This window comes from Trichechus manatus, unplaced genomic scaffold, assembly GCF_000243295.1.
Source record: "Trichechus manatus latirostris isolate Lorelei unplaced genomic scaffold, TriManLat1.0 scaffold00017, whole genome shotgun sequence".
Taxonomy (NCBI): domain Eukaryota; kingdom Metazoa; phylum Chordata; class Mammalia; order Sirenia; family Trichechidae; genus Trichechus; species Trichechus manatus.
The window spans coordinates 1,096,741-1,115,582 of NW_004443953.1; positions in this window are offsets into that span (position 1 = coordinate 1,096,741).

The following is an 18,842-nucleotide window of genomic DNA, read 5'->3' on the forward strand; positions in this document are numbered from 1 at the left end:
AAATCTCCATCATAAGTTAGCTATAGCTGTCTTCTATGTCCCCTTTTCCTCTCCACCTTAGAACCTAGTGAGACAGAGCAGCATGTTTCAAGGACATTGCCATGCTCATGACAGAGAGGGAAGAAAAGCAAGATGGATGACCACATAATAGCTTTTAAAACTTCTGCTCAAAAGTGGCCATGCCACTTCCGCTTTCATTCCATTAGTCAAAGCACCAGTTAGTCAAAGTGCTACTCTGTTCATGAGTCCTTTACACAAGCATGGAATGGTTAAGGACTAATGCTGACTGACCTCCAATGAATGAGTTGCCCTATCCACCTTGCTATTTAGTGTTTCTTTTGTGCCGGGTACCCTTTAGGTAGCATTGATACAAGATATAAGAATTTGTGCCCTTGTGCTCACTTCTGTATGCCCATTCATATGTCCTTCTCTCAGAATTTCTTCTCTTCTGATCTTACACTTTCAGGTCCCTTTGAATCTCATTCTTTTTAGACCAAGAAGACAAGCCATTGACCACTGCCCAAGAATCTATGTTTATCCTTGCCTTAGGACACTTATCTCTCTACATAGAGTGTTTGACCAGAAGTACCACATGAAATTCTCCCTACTGAGGGGGGAGGGGGTTCTCACCACTGTCTTTCAAGGCCATGCAGAATGAGACTGTACTGCAGCAGCAGTTGATTTTTAGCTTGCAGTAACATTTCAAACTGACCCATCTGTGAAGCAGATCTGAGTTTTTCATAGCGTGTCTCCCACAAAGACACTGAAGAGTGTAGAGGGAGAGGCACTGGTATAATAAAGGTGACTTGGGGAACTAGGCCACCTGCATAAGTGACTAACTTGTGTCCTTTAAACCAGCTCTGGCCCAATCATGAATGTACCATTTCTATCGTATGATTGCTGCTGCACCTGCCTGACTTTATGGCATGGAAAGTCTAACAAGACAGGTTATAATGGTCACATAGTCAGTTGATATTCCATGGTAAAATGCTCAGACTCTATAAGAGCCTAGTTGCAGGTCAGAAGTGTCTTTTTGAATAGTGCATAGTTCTCTGAAGCGCTCTGTGCTGCAAAGCTCTTGTTAGATTTCTTACATGCTGTTATTATCTACTATGAATACTTCTATTTCCATGGGATCTGTCTGGTCATATATGTGTTGGAACTACTTGTACAATGGCCTAAACCTACTTACAGATCTCTTTCTTGCTCTGGGTCCCACTCAAAACTAGAAGCATTTCTAATTTACCTAAAAAAATAGGTCAGGGAAGTATTCTCAAGTGAGAGTCTTTCTGTCTCTAAAAATTGGAGAGAACTACCAAGTGATGGTCCTCTTTCTTAGTTGTATGAGATAAAGTTGCAATAACTTGTCTTTTATGTTGAATGGGAGGTTTTAGCATGCTCCGGTTAACTGACCCATAAAATCTTTACTTTCGTGATAGGCTAGTGAATTATCTCTAACCCACTGGTTTTTTGTCCTATCTGCGGGCATACTTTTGTCTTACCAGGGGATCCAGGGTACTTACCACTTCCTGTTCTTCAGGTCCAATTAACAAGTGCAAATATCATGGACAAATGTGATGTTCTGTGGGAATGTCCAGGCAATCTCTTTGGACTATAGTACAAAAGAGACCAGAACATTAATATAGCCTCAGGGCAATACCATGAATATACTGTTGCCTGATCCATGTGAATGTGAAATCCTTCTAATTCTCCTTCTAGATATGGATCAAAAACAATGCATTCCCCAGATCAATATCCATTTACAATGTCTAAGATTTCTTTTAGAGAAGACACTAGATCTTGTACAACAGCACTATTGGAGTAACACATGGTTAAGTGTATAATAGTCAACACTAGATAACAGTGCTGAATTAAATGGAGATTTGACAGGGACTACCATACCTACATCTTTTAACTCTTTGAGCATAACATAAATCTTTGCCAATCCATCTAGGATGTAGTATTGCTTCGAATTTAATATCTTGTTCATGATGAATAATTTAAATGGGTTCTTATTTTACCTTTTTACAATTTTGGCTTTTACTAAACAGGTCAGGAAATCAAAGCGACAGTTTTGCCATGTGCTAATAAAATCCATTATAATTTTGCACTAATTGAGAAAATGACCACAGGTGAGTCTGTGGATCCAATGGATTTACTGTGAGTCAGAATTGAGATAAGACTCTACTTATCCTCTGGCCTCCATACGAGGGAAGCCATGTACCCAACAGCCCAAGAAATTCATGAATATTTCCCCATTCCCCATGTACACTGAGGAAAATGCCTGTAGTTTACACTAGAGAAAGATTAGTGGAATTGCAGTTATGGCACTGAGATTTTCTGCCTCAAGGGAATCCAACTTTCTTTTCAGTAGATAAGCTCCAGATCTGAGAACTAGCTAAGGTCTATAAACCGGATGAGGGTTTGGGATTCTCAGTTGCATTAGCACATATTAACATTCAGGTCACTCTCATTTGATTTTTATAATCATATGCAATATGCTTGTTGACTGTCCATGAATCTCACTCCTAGGAGCACCATAGTCTATTAGCCATCAGCACAAATCCTCAGAAGTCAGAATCTCTGGTTGCCATTTTGGACTTGTTGCCTGATATGGTAATTACGAACACTTTACTTCTGACAGTTATCTGATGTCATCTGATTTCTGCTATTCCACAGTCTTATCCTTCCTCTTTCTTCTAAGGAAAGCAGCAGTGTCCCTTTCTCCAACTCTGACCTACAGAAGAAAGTTACCATTGAGTTCTTCATTATCTTCTGGGCCTGAACAGTCTTTGCTGGAGTCACAATGCTAATTTGGCACAAGTACAAATTATCTAAATCTTCCCTCAACATGTCAAGCATCATATCTAGGCTTAAAACCCAGGCATGTAATAGAACTACCCTTGAATATAGACATCACTACATCCACAAAGGGGTTTACCAAGATACTGTTTCATCTAGGGGAGAAAGAGTGCTCCCCTCTCCATACACATACATGATACTGTGACAGGACCAAAGATTATTTTAGTTATTTGTTCGTTTATTTTTAGCCACGCACAATTGATAAACCTTATTTTGGCCATCTTTGTAGCACACAGATGAGAGTGCATCCTCTATTTTATAGCTCTTATAAAAATATTAGGTGCATAAGGCCAACATATTCTTAATATTATTGCTCAAGACTTCTATACCTTGGTGGGAACTCACCTCCTGATTTCCCAAAATATTCTATGTGAGGCAGTATAGCATAATGATTATAGATTTTGAATCAAAGTTAATTTTTACTCTAAACTGTCCTATTAACTATGGGCATGATCTTCATAAAGTTGTTTAACTTATGTCAGTATGTTTCTTTACCAGTAAAATACAGATATTAATAGTACTTATCCCATAGAACAAGTGGTCAACAAAGTATTAGTACTATGCTTGTTATCATCAACATTATCATTTTTTGTATAAATAAGGCTTACTTTTTTTTTTTTTGACATGTGCATTTCTGATATATCTACTTCTATTTCTTGCGTTTATTGGGCTGAAGTCAATAGTGCCATAAGAAAATTCTATCTTTTCTATGGAACGTTATTTTGCTTAAAAAAATAAAAATATGGATTCAGGTGATATGATGAAATTAGGAAGAATCATGTGGTTGGATAATGATGTGATGTGTTTTGATTGACATGAGTGGAATGATGGTAAATAATAATAGTAAGTATTGTAAAGGAATCTGGCTTAGATGTTGTTTTATATAGTAATGGAAGAGGATGACTATGTGCTATCAGATCCATTATGAGTAAGTTGCATGAATAAGCAGAACTGAAATTTGGAAAAAACAAAAACAAAACCCAGTCATTGACTATGATTAAGTGTTATCTTAAAGGAAATCAAGAGCTGAAAAGTTTGTCCTCAAATAATCTGAAATCTGTGCATTTTCCTGAATTACTATGAGTATGTAATCATAACTCCATCCATGGTAAAATTCCTATTTTTGGAAAAAAAGTCATTTGGACTAAAGACATCTGAAATGGATATGTATCCATATGAAGAGTAGGTAGCTGAGTAATACTTATAATATTGAATTCCAAGCTATGCTTTTTAGAAGAAACACTTCTTGCTATATTCTGTCCTGTTGATATGCTAGTGGAATTTAAATCCTGGTAGTCTGTTACGTTTACCAGTACTATACCAGTCATTTTACTGAAGTCTGATGCACTAGAGAATTTTCAGTAAGGAATTCTATCCGGTAGACTTAAGATCTGCTGCTTCAGAGAAATTTTGAAAGAGTTCATCTACAATGATTGGTCTTATACAATTTTACTTTGATGATATAGCATAAAAGGTATAGGAGAGAGATTAAAACTTATGTATGTATATTTAAGGACAACTTGACATGAAGCATTCCTGAAAAAAGTTACTGGCAAAAAGCAAAGGTAGAAAGGCATGCAGTAATCAGAGCTAATATAGCATTTTTCAAGAAGAATCATGTAGAATATTATGCAGAATAGTAAGCTGAAAATAGTGTATGACTGCAGTTTCAAACTAAAAACAAGATTCATGGATACATCATGCAGCAACACTATGGATGTTTGACACATGATCCACACAATGAATTATATTACTGATATATGATGGATTGCACATGATAATGCAATACATATGAGCTGTCCAAATATCAGCTCTTATCTGAAAGACAATTAATACAAGATTTTGACAACACTTACTTTTTACACCCAAACTAAAGAATAGAAGAATGTTCTTTCTGATGTTTGCTAATAATTATCCTTCAAAATAGTAAGAATGTTCTGTTGATTAGCTCTCTATAATAAATTATATTCTACATCATAGTTAATTCCTTTTAGAAGTAGATAATAAACCAATGATCAAAAATTTGCACACTTCAGGGGACACAGTAAAGAAAACTTCTTAGCCATAAACATACACCTCCTGGGACTGAGATACTGGACTTAAGGGCTAGGGACAATAGTCTCGGGGGACATCTAGGTCAATTGGTATATCCTAATCCATATAGACAATGTTCTACATTCTACCTGGGGTCTCAAAACTTGCAAGTGGCCATCTAAGATACAACAATTGGTCTCCTCCTGTCTGGAGCAAAGAAGAGTGAAGAAAACGAGGAAACAATCTCTCCAAAGGACTAATGGACCACATGAACCACAGCCTCCTCTAGCCTGAGACCAGAAAAATTGGGTGGTACCTGGCTATCACTACTGACTACTGTGACTGGGACCACAAAAGCAGGTCATGGAGAGAGTTGGAGAGAAACGTAGAACAAAATTCAAGCTCATAAATAAGACCAGACTTATTTGTCTGATAGTGACTGGTAGAACCCCCAAGACTATGACCCTTAGATACCCTTCAAACTTGTAACTAAAATCACTCCTGGAGATCACATTATAGTCATACAATAGACCAAAACCAAAACCATTGCTGTCAGTGATTCTGACTCAAAGTGACCCTACAAAACAGAGTACAACTGTCCAAGGAGTGGCTGGTGGATTTGAACTGCTGACCTTTTGGTTAGCAGCTGAACTCTCAACCGCTGCACCACCAGCACTCCATACAATAGACAGGCCTAACACCAGTGAGGAACGTACACCTCAGAACAAGCAACTATACAAGACCTAACGGCCAGCTTTGCCCAAAAGCAAAGTTCAGAAGGATAGCAGGTGCATGAAAGCTGGGCGAATGGGCACAGGGAACTCAAGGAGGAAAGCGGGGAGAGTGCTGACACATTCAGGAGTTTGCAAACAGTGGCATGAAACAAGCTGTGTGTAAATTGTTGGATTGGAAACTAATTTGCTCTGTAAATTTTCACCTAAACAACAATAAAGTATTCAAAAAAGAAAGACAGAGAATCTTGAAAGCAGCAAGAGAAAAGAGACTCATAATATACAAGGGATTCTGTATAAGATTAACAGCAAATCAGAAACCATGGAGGTCAGCAGGCAGTTAGATGATATATTTAAAACATAGTTTTAAAAAGTCTCTTCAATACCCTCACAAAAACAAGCAGAGAAACTACAATAGGAAAAAAATACAATCTCAACAAAAGTAGGTGACAAGGTATCACAGACCAAAAAGAACAACAAGACATATATAGCACAAGCAACTGTGTAACAGGAAGCAGAAGAAAGAAAAAAGAACTTCTACTACTCCTTGGAACTGGAGAACCTAGTAATTGATAACAACTTGTAGTTGTTATTTGCCATCTAGTGGGCTCTGACTCATGTGACCTTAGGTATAACAGAACAAAATGTTGCCTGGTCGTGTGCCATCTTCATGATCACTGGTATGTTTGAGTCCATTGTCAATCCATCTCAATGAAGGTTTCCCTGTTTTTTTGCTAACCCTCTACTTTACCAAACATGGTTACATTTTCCAAGAGATCTTTGCTGATGATGTGTCCAAAGTAAGTGAACCAAAGTCTTACCATCCTTGCTTCTAAGGAGCATTCTTATGTATTTCTTCTAAGACTGGTTTGTTCGTTCTTCTGGCAGTACACGGTATATTTCAGTATTCTCCATCAACATCACAATTTGAATGCATCAATTCTTCTGACTTCTTTTTTATTGTCCAGCTTTTGCATGCATATGAGGCCTGACTATGGCTTGGGTCAGGCAAACTTTAGTAATCAAAGTGACATCTTTGCTTTTTGAAACTACAGAGAGGTCTTTTGCAAAAGATTTGCTAAATCCAAAGGAGATTTATCGTTTTCTTTGAACTATCTGCATCATTTGACCAGTTGGTCACTGCCTCCTCCCTGATAATCTTTCTTTTTTCCCCCCACTGGACTTCCAGGACACCCACTGTCTTGGACTTTATTCTTCCTCACTGGTCACTCTTTATCAGCCAACTTTATTGGTTCTCTACTGTCCTAGCACCTTCTAATGTTGGAGTTTCCCTGGGAGCAGTCTTTGGTCTTTTTTCTTTAACGCATTTTGTAGACGATGAGCCCTAGTGGTGCAGTGGTTAAAGTGCTCAGATGCTAACCAAAAGTTCGGTGGTTCAAATCCACCAACAGCAACATAGGACAAAGATGGGGCAGTCTGCTTCCATAAAGATTTACCCTCGGAAACCCTATGGGGCAGTTCTACTCTGTCCTATAGGGTTGTTATGAGGCGGAATCAACTTGAGGCAGTAGGTTGGGCTTTTGGGTTTGGTTTGTGTCAGTCCTCTGCTGAGATCATTTTAGCTCCCTTTTTAATGTATTTGTGTGTTTGTAGACGTGTGGGGTTGGGGAGCTTCAGTGTATTTCACTTCCAACAGCCAGCACCTGCAGCTCTTTTTTCGGAGAATTGCCTTGGAGTTATTGGAGCTTGCTTTGCTGACAACTCAATATTGGTTTTGAGAAGCATATTGGCATAAAAATACCGATATTTTAAATGTATCATTATGGCTGCTCTATTGAGAATAAACTGTAGAGAAGCAGGGACAAATTCATAGAGATCTATTAGGAGCCAATTGCAATTATCCACGCCATCCCCCAACACACACATGAATCTGACTTCACGTACATCCACAAATAAAGAATATTCTTCTACCCAATTTATTTTTTCTGAGTAAATATGTAGAATCGCTAACGATTACTTAGATGACCCATAAATTCACTCTGGTGGTGTTTTCACCTCCATTTTCTGTCCTTGCTATGAAGTGAGTCAGAATCCTGACTCTTCCTGTTCTGTAACTGGCTTCTCCAGGGTTTTATTTATTTTTTTCCTCATTGTTTCTACTCCAAGAATATTCAGAATTAACTTACTTCACCTCTTTGATTTTTCCAAACATAGTTAAGAGCAGGCTATAGTAACAAAACTTTGGCTTCAAAAGAATAAAACTACAACAAAATAGCGGACAATTACAAATAACATTTGTCAACTGATAGAGAACATGATAAATGATTTGTGGTAAAATCATACATTTAGAACATGATGTAGCCATATAAAAGGAATGGAAAAAACCCTCTATGTTATGATACAGAAAGATCTTGAAAATACGTAGTTGAGTAAAGCAAGCAAAGTGCAGAAGATTTTAAATGGTACTTATTCTATCTCTAAAAAATGGAAATCTCAAAAATTCTACTGCTATGTAAATACCTTTTAATCATGATTTTTGCTTTTAGAAATTTAGACTAAGCATATTTAAATTTTTTTCCACTTTTTTTGTTTATTGTTGTAGTTTAAATGAAGTTTACTTTTCAAGTTAGTTTCCCATACAAAAATTTATACATACATTGTTATGTGACCCTGATTGCTCTCCCAGTACTGTGACAGCACATTCCTCCTTTCCACCCCTGATTGCCCATGTCCATTCAACCAGCTCCTAACCCTCTCTGCCTTCCTATGTCACTTCCGGACAGAAGCTGCCCATCTAGTTTCTTTTATCTACTTGAACTAAGAGGCACTCCTCATGAGTATCACTTTACATCCCACAGTCCAGTCCAACCCCTGTCTGAAGAGTTGGCGTCGGAAACTGTTTTAGTTCTGGACTGATACAGAATCTGGGGGCCATGCTTTCTGGGGTTCCTCCATAGACTAAGCATATTTAAATATTAATAGTCTTTTAAAACATAGTTTTATTTGTTTCTAATGAGTACAACCATCTCTCGTTTCAGTTCTAATTTCTTTCTATTATAACTTATACTGTAACAAATTCTTGTGTATGTAAATATTTCCCTCTGTACCTATTTATTTATTTTTATAATAGATTCCTCAATGTGTAATTCCTGATCAATGGTAGGATGATGTATGCATTACCAAATAATTTTCTATAAATAGGAACTTTTTCAGTCAACACTTGATGTTAGTACCTGTATATCATCATACTCTCTGCAACATTGAGTACTATGATTTTAACGTTTGCATTTTTATAAAAAAATAAAACCTCCTCTACCTTAGTACTAAAAAAGTATAAGTTTTTTCAAACCCTTATAATCCATTTTTATTCATTCTTTGGGAATTCTATGCTTTTCTTCTTGCTCATTTTTCTATTGAAGTATTACTGTTTTTCTTCTCATTGTTGAAAACTGCTTTTGTAAAAATCAAATACGTTAACTCCCTGTCTTATTTGTTGTAACATTTTTTCCTGGTTGTATTTGCCTTTTGCTTTTGTTTTTGACTTGAATATTTTACTCTATTTATTAATTTCCTTTAATTCCCATAATCAGAATCCCATCCCCCTCCCTGCACAAGCAAACATTTTAATATGCTTCATGTGTATCTTTTTATTTCAATAAATTGCAAAGTGTATAATATTTTCTGTGATTGTGTGTGTGGCTAAATAGTATCACGTTATATATCTCATCTCTTTTCTACTTTAAAAAACACGAGGTGCTGCTATTAATATGCATTTCTGTGAATATGTTGACATTTAGTCAATTGCTGCTATATCTTGCATAATAGTTCATGGTGGGCATTTACCACATTTTGCCCAACCATTTTCCCACTGATGGACCCAAAGGTTATTTTTACCTTATTTCCACCACATGATCTGGGAATACTTTTCATACATAATCCTTTATGAACCAGAGCAAGATTTTCCCAGGGGAACATATTCAAGAGTGGACTTGGTGTTTCATAGAATGTGTACACACATAACTTGACTGCCACTGGAAGACTTTCCAGAATGGCTGTATCATTTGACAGACTCAACAGCAGAGTGTGTGAGTTTCTATAACTGGACATCCCTGCCAACAGTTAGCATTATGAAGCCTTCCATTTTATTTCCACTGCAGTTTTAATTTGCATTTTTCTGATTACTAATGGTTTTGAGTGTCTCATCAGTTACTAATTAAGTTAAAACACACGAAATTGCTGATATCCAAGCATTTTTTTAATTTATAAAATATGGCAGTTACATATGGTTCATGCTAATAGCTTTTTGGGTTTCATCTTCTATAATTAACCTGTTTTTATCTCTTGCTCATTTTTCTATAAAGTTGATGTCTTTTTATGGCTTTTTTGCAGAAATTCTTTACATTTCAGCTGCTAATCGTTTGTTCAGTTTAGACACTTGAAATGTCTTTCCTTTTTTTTCTCTTGTCAATTATTTTGTCTATGGTGTCCCTCTTGATCCTTAATTTGGACACAACAGTAGTAGTGGTAGTGGAGGTGGTGATGTGGTACTTTACTCTTATTTAGCACTTACTGTGTTCCAGGCACTGTTCTAAAAATTTTGCATATTTTAAATAATTTAATCTCCATTTTACAGATGAGAAAACTGAGGCAAATAGAGGTTAAAAGATTGTTGAAGTTCACTCAGCGAGTAGGTGATGGAGTGGAATTTGATCTAAAACCATCCTTCTCTAGGGTTCATGCTCTTAACTATTAGTCTGTACATTTCTTATTTTATGGTTTGCTTTGAAAGTTTTTTTAAAAAAATACTTTACCTGTGTTTAGAACTCTATACTTTCATCTTCCACATTTATACATTTGTTCAACCTAGATTTCACTTTGATATGTGAATTAGACGAGGGTTCCATTCTATTTTCCATCTACAGTCAGTGCTTTCCCTTTTGATTATTGTGCCACTTTAATTTTATGCTGAATATGAATCAATCTCTATTTGATTACATTAGTTTCTTTGCTCATTCCTGAATGAATACGGCACTATTTTTGCTACTGTGGTTGGGAGGTGAGGTATGTCTTGATATATAATTGAGTAAGTCCCCATTTTCCTTCTCTTTTATGGCTGACTTGGCGATTCATGTATTTTTATTCCTTCATATAATTTTTTAAGATAATACTTTATTGTGTTTTTGGTGAATGTTTACACAGCAGTTTAGGTTCCCTTTCAGCAAACTAATTGACAGGAGAAAGAAGTGGAGGGGTATTTGAAGTGTCTGAAATGAACAAATTGTTCAGTGACATTGGTTATATTCTTCACAATGCATGAACATTCTCATTTCCATTCTGGTTGTTCCATTTCCATGAATATAGCTTCCCTGCCCTTTACCTTCTCATCTTTTTTTAAAGTAATTGCTGACCATTTAGTCTCACACAGATGATTATTTAAAGAAGCAGAGTATTCATGCGTGATATTCTTTATTTCGTGAGCAAATTTGTTATTTAGCCAAAAGGTGACCTCAGGGACTAGTTTCAGTTCAGTGTTTAAAGAATATCTCAGAGCAATAGTCTTGGGGAGTCCTCTAGACTCAACAGGTCCAGTAAGTCTGTATTTTTTTTTAAGAATTAGAGGTTCTATTCAACATTTTTCTCCCATTCTATCAGGATCCAACTACTGTGGACATGATCAGAATGATTGGCAGTGGTAGGCAGGCACCACCTAGTTCTTCTGGTCTCAGGGTAGATGAGGTTGTGGTTCATGTTGAATATTAGTCCTATAGACTAGTTTCTTTTTTGAGTCTTTGATTTCCTTCTTCTATTTTGCTCTGGACAAATAGAGACAAATAGCTGTATCTTAGATGGCTGCTTACAAGCTCTTAAGAACCCAAATACTACTCACCAAACTAGGATGTAGAACATAAACTTTATGACCTATGTTATGCCTATTGATTGAGTTATACCATGAGACTATGGTCCTAATACTTCAAACCCAGAAAATCAATCCCACAAGGTGTTTATGTCTAAGAAATATCCATAACTATGCCATGTGCTTTATTATATATATGAATATATATACATGCACATACCTATATGCATGTATATATATATGCATACACCTATATATACACACATATATACTGACATATACACACCTATACACATATATGCCTACATACAAGTGAAATGGTATTTCATAGTAGTTTTGATTTACATTTCTCTGATAGCTAATGACATTGAGCATCTTTTCATCTGTCTGTTAGCCATTTCAATATCCTCTTTGGTGAAATGACTGTTCATGTCCTTTGCCCAGTTTTTGATTGGGTTATTTATCTTTCTGTTAAGTTGTAAAAATTTTTCTGTATATATTTAAGATATTAGACCCTTATTGGTTTTGTCATTCCCATAGATTTTCTTCCCAGTCTGTACGTTGTCTATTTACTCTTTTGATAATATAAGTATTTAACTTTTATGCAATTCCAGTTATCTACTTTGTTTTCTGTTGCTCATGCATTCATTGTTATGTTTGATAATCTATCATTGAGAAAAATTAGGTTCTAAAACTTTTCTCCTATCCATTCTCCCACAAACTTTATGGTTTTAGATTTAACATTTAAGTCCTTGATCCATTTGGAATTAGTTATTGTGTATTGCATGAGGCATGGATTTATTTCATTTTTCTGCATGCAGAAATCCAGTTTTGTCAGCACCATTTTTTGAAGAGACTGTTCCTTCCCCTTTGAATGGATCTGGCTCCCTTGTCAAAAACAATTGACCATAGATGTTTGGATTTATTTTTGGGTTTTCGACTGTATTCCATTGGCCTATGTGTCTATCATTAAACCAGTACCAGGATGTTTTGACTGTCCTTCATATAAATTTTAAAGCAATTCTAGAAATGTGACAAAAAAAAGAGAGGTGGTACACTTAAAAAACCATTATAATAGTACAATGCAAAATTTCAAGTGAGAACATAATTTGGAAAGCGAGGCTTTAGAAATCTAGTCAACCTAGAGAGATCAGAAGCTGTCCTGTCAAGGCAGACAAACGGGCACACAAAATGTCTATTTGATTCAATAGTTCACATTATCAAAGTTAAGAGAGTCCTTGAGTTCTGAAGCTTGGAAAGCTACCATAGCCTACAAGAAACATTTTTGAAAAACACCAAAAAGAATTTGATCAAATCTTGTAAGAAAAATATTGTAATGAAAATTCATCAAATTATGTCTCAACAGTAATAAAAAATACTATTAAATTGTTGCCAGAAAGTAGATGAAAACTATATCCCAATATTTTAAAATAAGTTAAAAAGACATTAGGTAAGTTATCAAAGCATGGAGAGAATGATACATTCAGAAGAGCTCAGGAATAAAATGGCTTAACAACAGAGAAGAACTGATAGAATTCAGGAATAAGAGATAAAACAAGGAAGAAAAAATATTTTAAAAATAGAGTATTTGATAAGAAAGATGAGTGCACAAATATGAAAATATCAGTAAAGGGACTGAAAGGAAATGGATAGAAAAATCAGAAACAAAGAGAGTGAAAAGGATATCAGAAAAAGTATTACGTATAGAAGACCGGCAAAGGAGATGTAGAATATGTATAGTTGTAGTACCTTGAGAAGAAAACCAAAGCCATAGGATGGAAAAGTATTTTTTACTATAATTTCAATAAAGTTTTCCTGAACCAAATGATGACTACAAACTGAAAACTCATACCATGTACCTGGGAAATATGAAACTGAATAACAAATTCCAAGGCATATCCTGATAAAACTATTAAAGATTTAAAAATCATTTTTTGGGTTTCTAGCAAAATGACTGATGATGACCAGCCATTGCTTAAAACACATTCAGCGTATAAAGGAAAGAAAATCAAATTAGCATCAGACTTCTTCGCTGTTACGTTTTATGCCAGCAGACCCTGGAACAACATTATTGTATACTTAAAATAGAAAATGAGAGACATTTTCTTTTAAATTTGGCCACACTGTCCTTAGATTGTGGAGCGCTGGTGGCATAGTGGTTAACAGCTTGGCTGCTAACCAAAAGGTCAGCAGTTTGAATCTACCAGCTGCTCCTTGGAAACCCAGTGGGGCAGTTCTACTGTGTCCTATAGGGTTGCTGTGAGTTGGAATTGACTTGATGGCAACAGGTTTTGTTTTTGGCCTTAGATTGCAAGCAAACATTTATGGGCATGGGAAAACTTCAAGAATGTTGTTTCCATGAGTAGTTTTTCAAGAAACAACTAGAAAGTAAGATTTCAGCTAGCCAAGGAATGACTGATGACACTTTGCAATGGGTTCTGTTGATAAGCATAATATGTATTTAACTTTATTTTTAACACATAGTGGACCTAATGATGACAGAAAAACATGTAGATGTTATTTGTGTTAATGTGGAATTAATATAACTAAAAGTATAAGAAGGGAATGAGAAGAGTCCATGGAAATTAGAATTAGCTCACTGATTATCTCACAGCCATAAACTGGGATTAAAATATAATCAGTTTAAATTTGATACAGGGAGAGAAGTACAGGAAGTTATTGTGACTCTGTAGTGCTTTAAGAGAGGGAACTAAAGATCACCTATAAAGAAATTAGTATAAATATAGCCAATGAAGCAACTGTGCAAACTTTCTTAACAAACATGAAATACACATGGTGAAAAGACTTAAAATATGTGTTGTATGTATGTGCATGCAACAGTATGGCAGAGCTGACACCAGTTTACCATTCTCCATTAAAGGAACCAGGATTCACTGAGAAAAAATTGGTTCCAGTTTTGGCACAAGAAATGTACAAGTCTGGAATACTGTTTTGTGCTAAAAAAAAAAATTAGCTATCAGAAACTAATTAGGCAAAGTCAAAATGACACAGAAGACAACTAGAAAGGGCTACTAGTTGCCAAATTTGGGGCAATTTAGCCATAAAAAAGAGGAATGGCTGTAATTCATTAAAACATACTCAGCATATGAAAACCATGGATTGACTAGAATGTCCAGAATAATTTTGAATAATAGCAGCAGTGATTGTCATGCTTCTTTTGCTCTTTATTAGAATGGGGCTGATTTTAGTGGTTCACTATCCAGATAACTGTGATTTAAGAGACTGCACTCAATTGTGTTAAATATATATATACATATACATACGTATTTCTATTTCTAGTGTGCTACTAGGGTTAGATTTAAAAATTCAGAATTGTGTTCTGGGATTTCGTCAAAGAATTTTTAAGCTCATTAATATGTGTATATTTTTCTTTAATTTGAGCCATAAATAAAGTGTCATTGTTAGGTGCTGTCAAATCGGTTCTGACTCATAGCGACCCCAAAGGACAGAGTAGAACTGCCCCATAAGGTTTCCAAGGAGTGGCTGGTGGATTTGGACTGCAGACTTATTGGTTAGCAGCCAAGCTCTTATTCTGTTATTAAATTACTAAATTAAATCCGTTATTTACTCTTAGAACAAAAGCTACTCATCACCTGCTCTTTGGAAATATGAAGAAACTCACCTATAAAACTAAAAGATTTTTTGATATTGCTTTCTGGGTTTTGGTATGTTCATATTATTTCTTTTTTTTTTAAATTTTACTCTTCAAATGTATGTTTTTAAAGAAAAAATCAGTAATAACACTATTTTTTTAAAGTAGTAACAGTTTCCACTCCTACTTACTTATTTTCATTTGTTTACTGTTTATCCCAAAATAGATTATAGATACTTCACTTTTATTTTATCATAGGCTGTATAAATTTAATGTTATTGCACTTTAGTCATAAGATATCTAAACACTGATAATTATTATTAACATGGTCTGGTTTATACCCAGTTATGGTTGTACAATAGGAAACTGAAAAACTTGAGCTTTAGACGTTTTTAAAATATACCATTATTGTAACACTTCATTGGTTTAAGGCGTTGCAAGTAATTGAATAACAACTATTTTAAAGAGAAGATATACACGAATTCCCTATAAGATTTGAAAGTTGGGTTATATTTTTCCAGGTTTCCTTTGAGTTAAGATTTGTTGATTCTCTGACTAGTATAAAGGAAGAGCATGTTAATGAAGTGCAGAAACATCTCTTTTTATAGTTTTTTGTGATCTAAGGAAGTCAGAATGTATATTTGTGTTCTGCTCCTTTGATAAGATACTTATTTGCAAACATTTTTCAAAAGCAATCGAACCCTCTAGCAAATTCCTATTAGTGTCTTTCCACATTCATCATAACCGTTCTTTAATTAAAGTGCCCTGGTGGAGCAGTGGTTAAAGCGCTCCGCTGCTAACCGCAAGTTTGGCGGTTCGAACCCGCCAGCCGCTCCGCCGGAGAAAGATGCAGCAGTCTGCTTCGATAAAGATAACAGCCTTGGGAATCCCATGGGGCAATCCTACTTTGTCCTATAGGGTCACTATGAGTTGGAATCAACTCGGAGACAATGGGTTTTTTTGGTTCTTTAGTTACTACATATGTTAGGTTATCAGCAAAGCTGGAATGAAATCTTTTGAGTTAGAGACATGTCATGTATGTATAGGGAGTTCATAGGAGTCCCTGGCCTATCATAGGAACATAATAGATGCTCAATAAACCGTTGATAGTTGAATGATTTCTGATTATCAATTTTAAAAATTGTACAAGAATAATTCTTGTCTTTTGACAGCACAAATAGAAATTAATATTTTCTATTTGTTTTACCATCATATACTCTCAGAGTCACTTCAGCATCAGGTGCGTCTCCTTCTCTGGTACTTCTTGGGAAACAATTAATTTGAATATATACACAAAGATGTTTACTCACCTCAGTCTGTTACTTTCTGACATTGCCTTTTGATCTCTTCAACTTTGGTAACTATTATCACATTAAGCAACCTTTTACGATTATTAGTATTTAGAAAATAATAACCCAAGGAGCAATTAAATGTGTTGGCCTACTTGTAGTCTGTAATTTTCCCTTTTCCTATTAAGTAGTGGACTTACACTCTTCAGTGACATTCTTTTGATTCTCAGGCACTTACAGTAAGTGTTTCCTTATTTCTCTTTATAACCTCTGCTAATCGGGTTTCATTCTGTGACTCTGTCTCATGACTTTGCCCTAACACCGACTAAGTAATTACTACTCTTACATTTTTACCTTGTAACTACGTTTTCCCTGACTTTTTAATGTAATTTCAATAGTGCCCTATATTCAAATTAGGGCACTCTGGGTTTCTGAAGGTGATTTTCTGAGATGAGACATATAATCAAAGTCCTAACCACTTCTGTTCATAGCACTTATTAGAATACATAGTACACTAATCTTTCTGCACTTAAAAACATCAGGAATTTGAAACACTGATTTTGAACAAGAAATGAATATCATTATAAATATTATTTTTCCAGGCGTAAGTTTCTATTAAAAAAGCCACATTTGAATCTATAAATATACACCAAAAAATCCTGCATAATGTGTGATAATTGAGAAGTTTTTTTATTGATTTTGTACATATCTGATTAATTCTGTAAAAAAAAGAAACAAAACTTCAGCATAAAATGAAATATTTCTCTTTGTCAATTTAAGGTAAATGTTTTACCCAATTCTAAATATAACAAATTGTTCAAGTTTACTGGGAAATGTGTGCATGAAAAACTGTAGTAACGAGATTGAAGGTTGAGCAGATCACATATAAAATAGGAAGATCCAGCCCCAAACTTAATTTTGCAGTCTAGCTGGCTGCATCTCTGACCAACTAGCCCTGACAGTGGGATGGGAACTCCATGAAACAATCTATTGTTTACCCCCTAAGCAGTTGCTCTGACAACTCCAAGATTATCACCTCTCACCTCCCGTATACCCTCGACTTCTATTAATTTCAGAGGTGATGTCTTGGAGCGTAAACATCTCCTAGGTCATTTTCGTTCATGAAGGGAAAACACACACACACACACACACATACACTACTTAAAATTCCATTTCAGGTTCACTAAAGATCTATTCATTGTAATGCTAATCCAGTGCTTGTTTTGCTTTTCTTTAGCTTTCAGATTCTCTGAAAATTCCATTTGAACCACTGAAAAAGAAAAATATAGCACACACCTATTTTCTTTGAGAAAATATTAAGTGGGATTGATCACTCACCCTAAAATAGAATGTGCAAAGCAGAGACATATATTTGCTTTGATTTACGGCAATGTGTGTATTTCAGCTTAATGAAGATTTTACTCTAGGGAACAGTTAGCGAATGGATTATAGTCTTTTGATGTAGGAGGGCAAAGGGGATCTTGTTTTGTTCTGATTGGTTTCCCTGTTTAATCTCACACAGTCTCAGTAAATTACACAGCAGTAGCTGAGTATTCTTTAAAAATGAGTCAATTTTTTGAAATCTGTTATATGGAAACTAAAACAAGGAAACTTGCTTTGATTGGGTTTGGGAACATTTGGTGTATTAGACATTTGCAGAGTAACTCAAATGGGAAAGAAATGCAATTGTCCAGTAAAAACTCTGTCCCACTAGGCATCTTTTTATATTATGAATTTTTATCATTTTGCGAGAATATAAAAGAATCATGATTGACAACTTAAAACCTAAATATGCCGCCAAGGCAGCACCAGCGCAGCAACGGCGCAGAAGAGAGGGAAAGAGATTGAGTAACTGTCAATGATCATAACTGTGTGCACAGCACCAGTAGCTCTGTGCATAGCACAGAGTCTAAATGAAATTTCTCCTCTCCATGGGTCTTAGAGTCTGACGTGATCATACTGACAACCAAAAGGGGCTGCTTTATTTTTTTCTTTGAAAAAGGGACTTTCTTTTTATTTTCCTTTCTTAGTCACTTGGCAGTGGCATTTCCCTGACTGAAGGAAATGCGTGAACTGTACTTGAATGATCAGCATCCAAACTACAGCTAAATAAACTTTCACTTTTGATGTAAGTTTTATTGTCTTTTTGCAACACAAAATTAATATATGTCCATTTTATAAAATTCAAAGTAAACAAAATTAAATTTTAAAAATATTCATAACTATGTTACCAACAGACAACCTCTTTTAATATTTTGCTTAGGTCTTTCCAAATTTATTTACCAATTAAATATCCACATTTAACAATTTTAGGCAAAGTTGTGGCCAAAGTCCATATGTTTGGGTATACTGCCATTTTTTTTTTTTCCTCGTACTTCAGGCGAAGGTTTACAGAACGAATAGTTTCTCATGAAACAGTAGTACACATGTTGTTTCATGACATTGGTTAACAACCCCACGACATGTCAACCCTCTCCCTTCTCGATCATTTTTTTTTT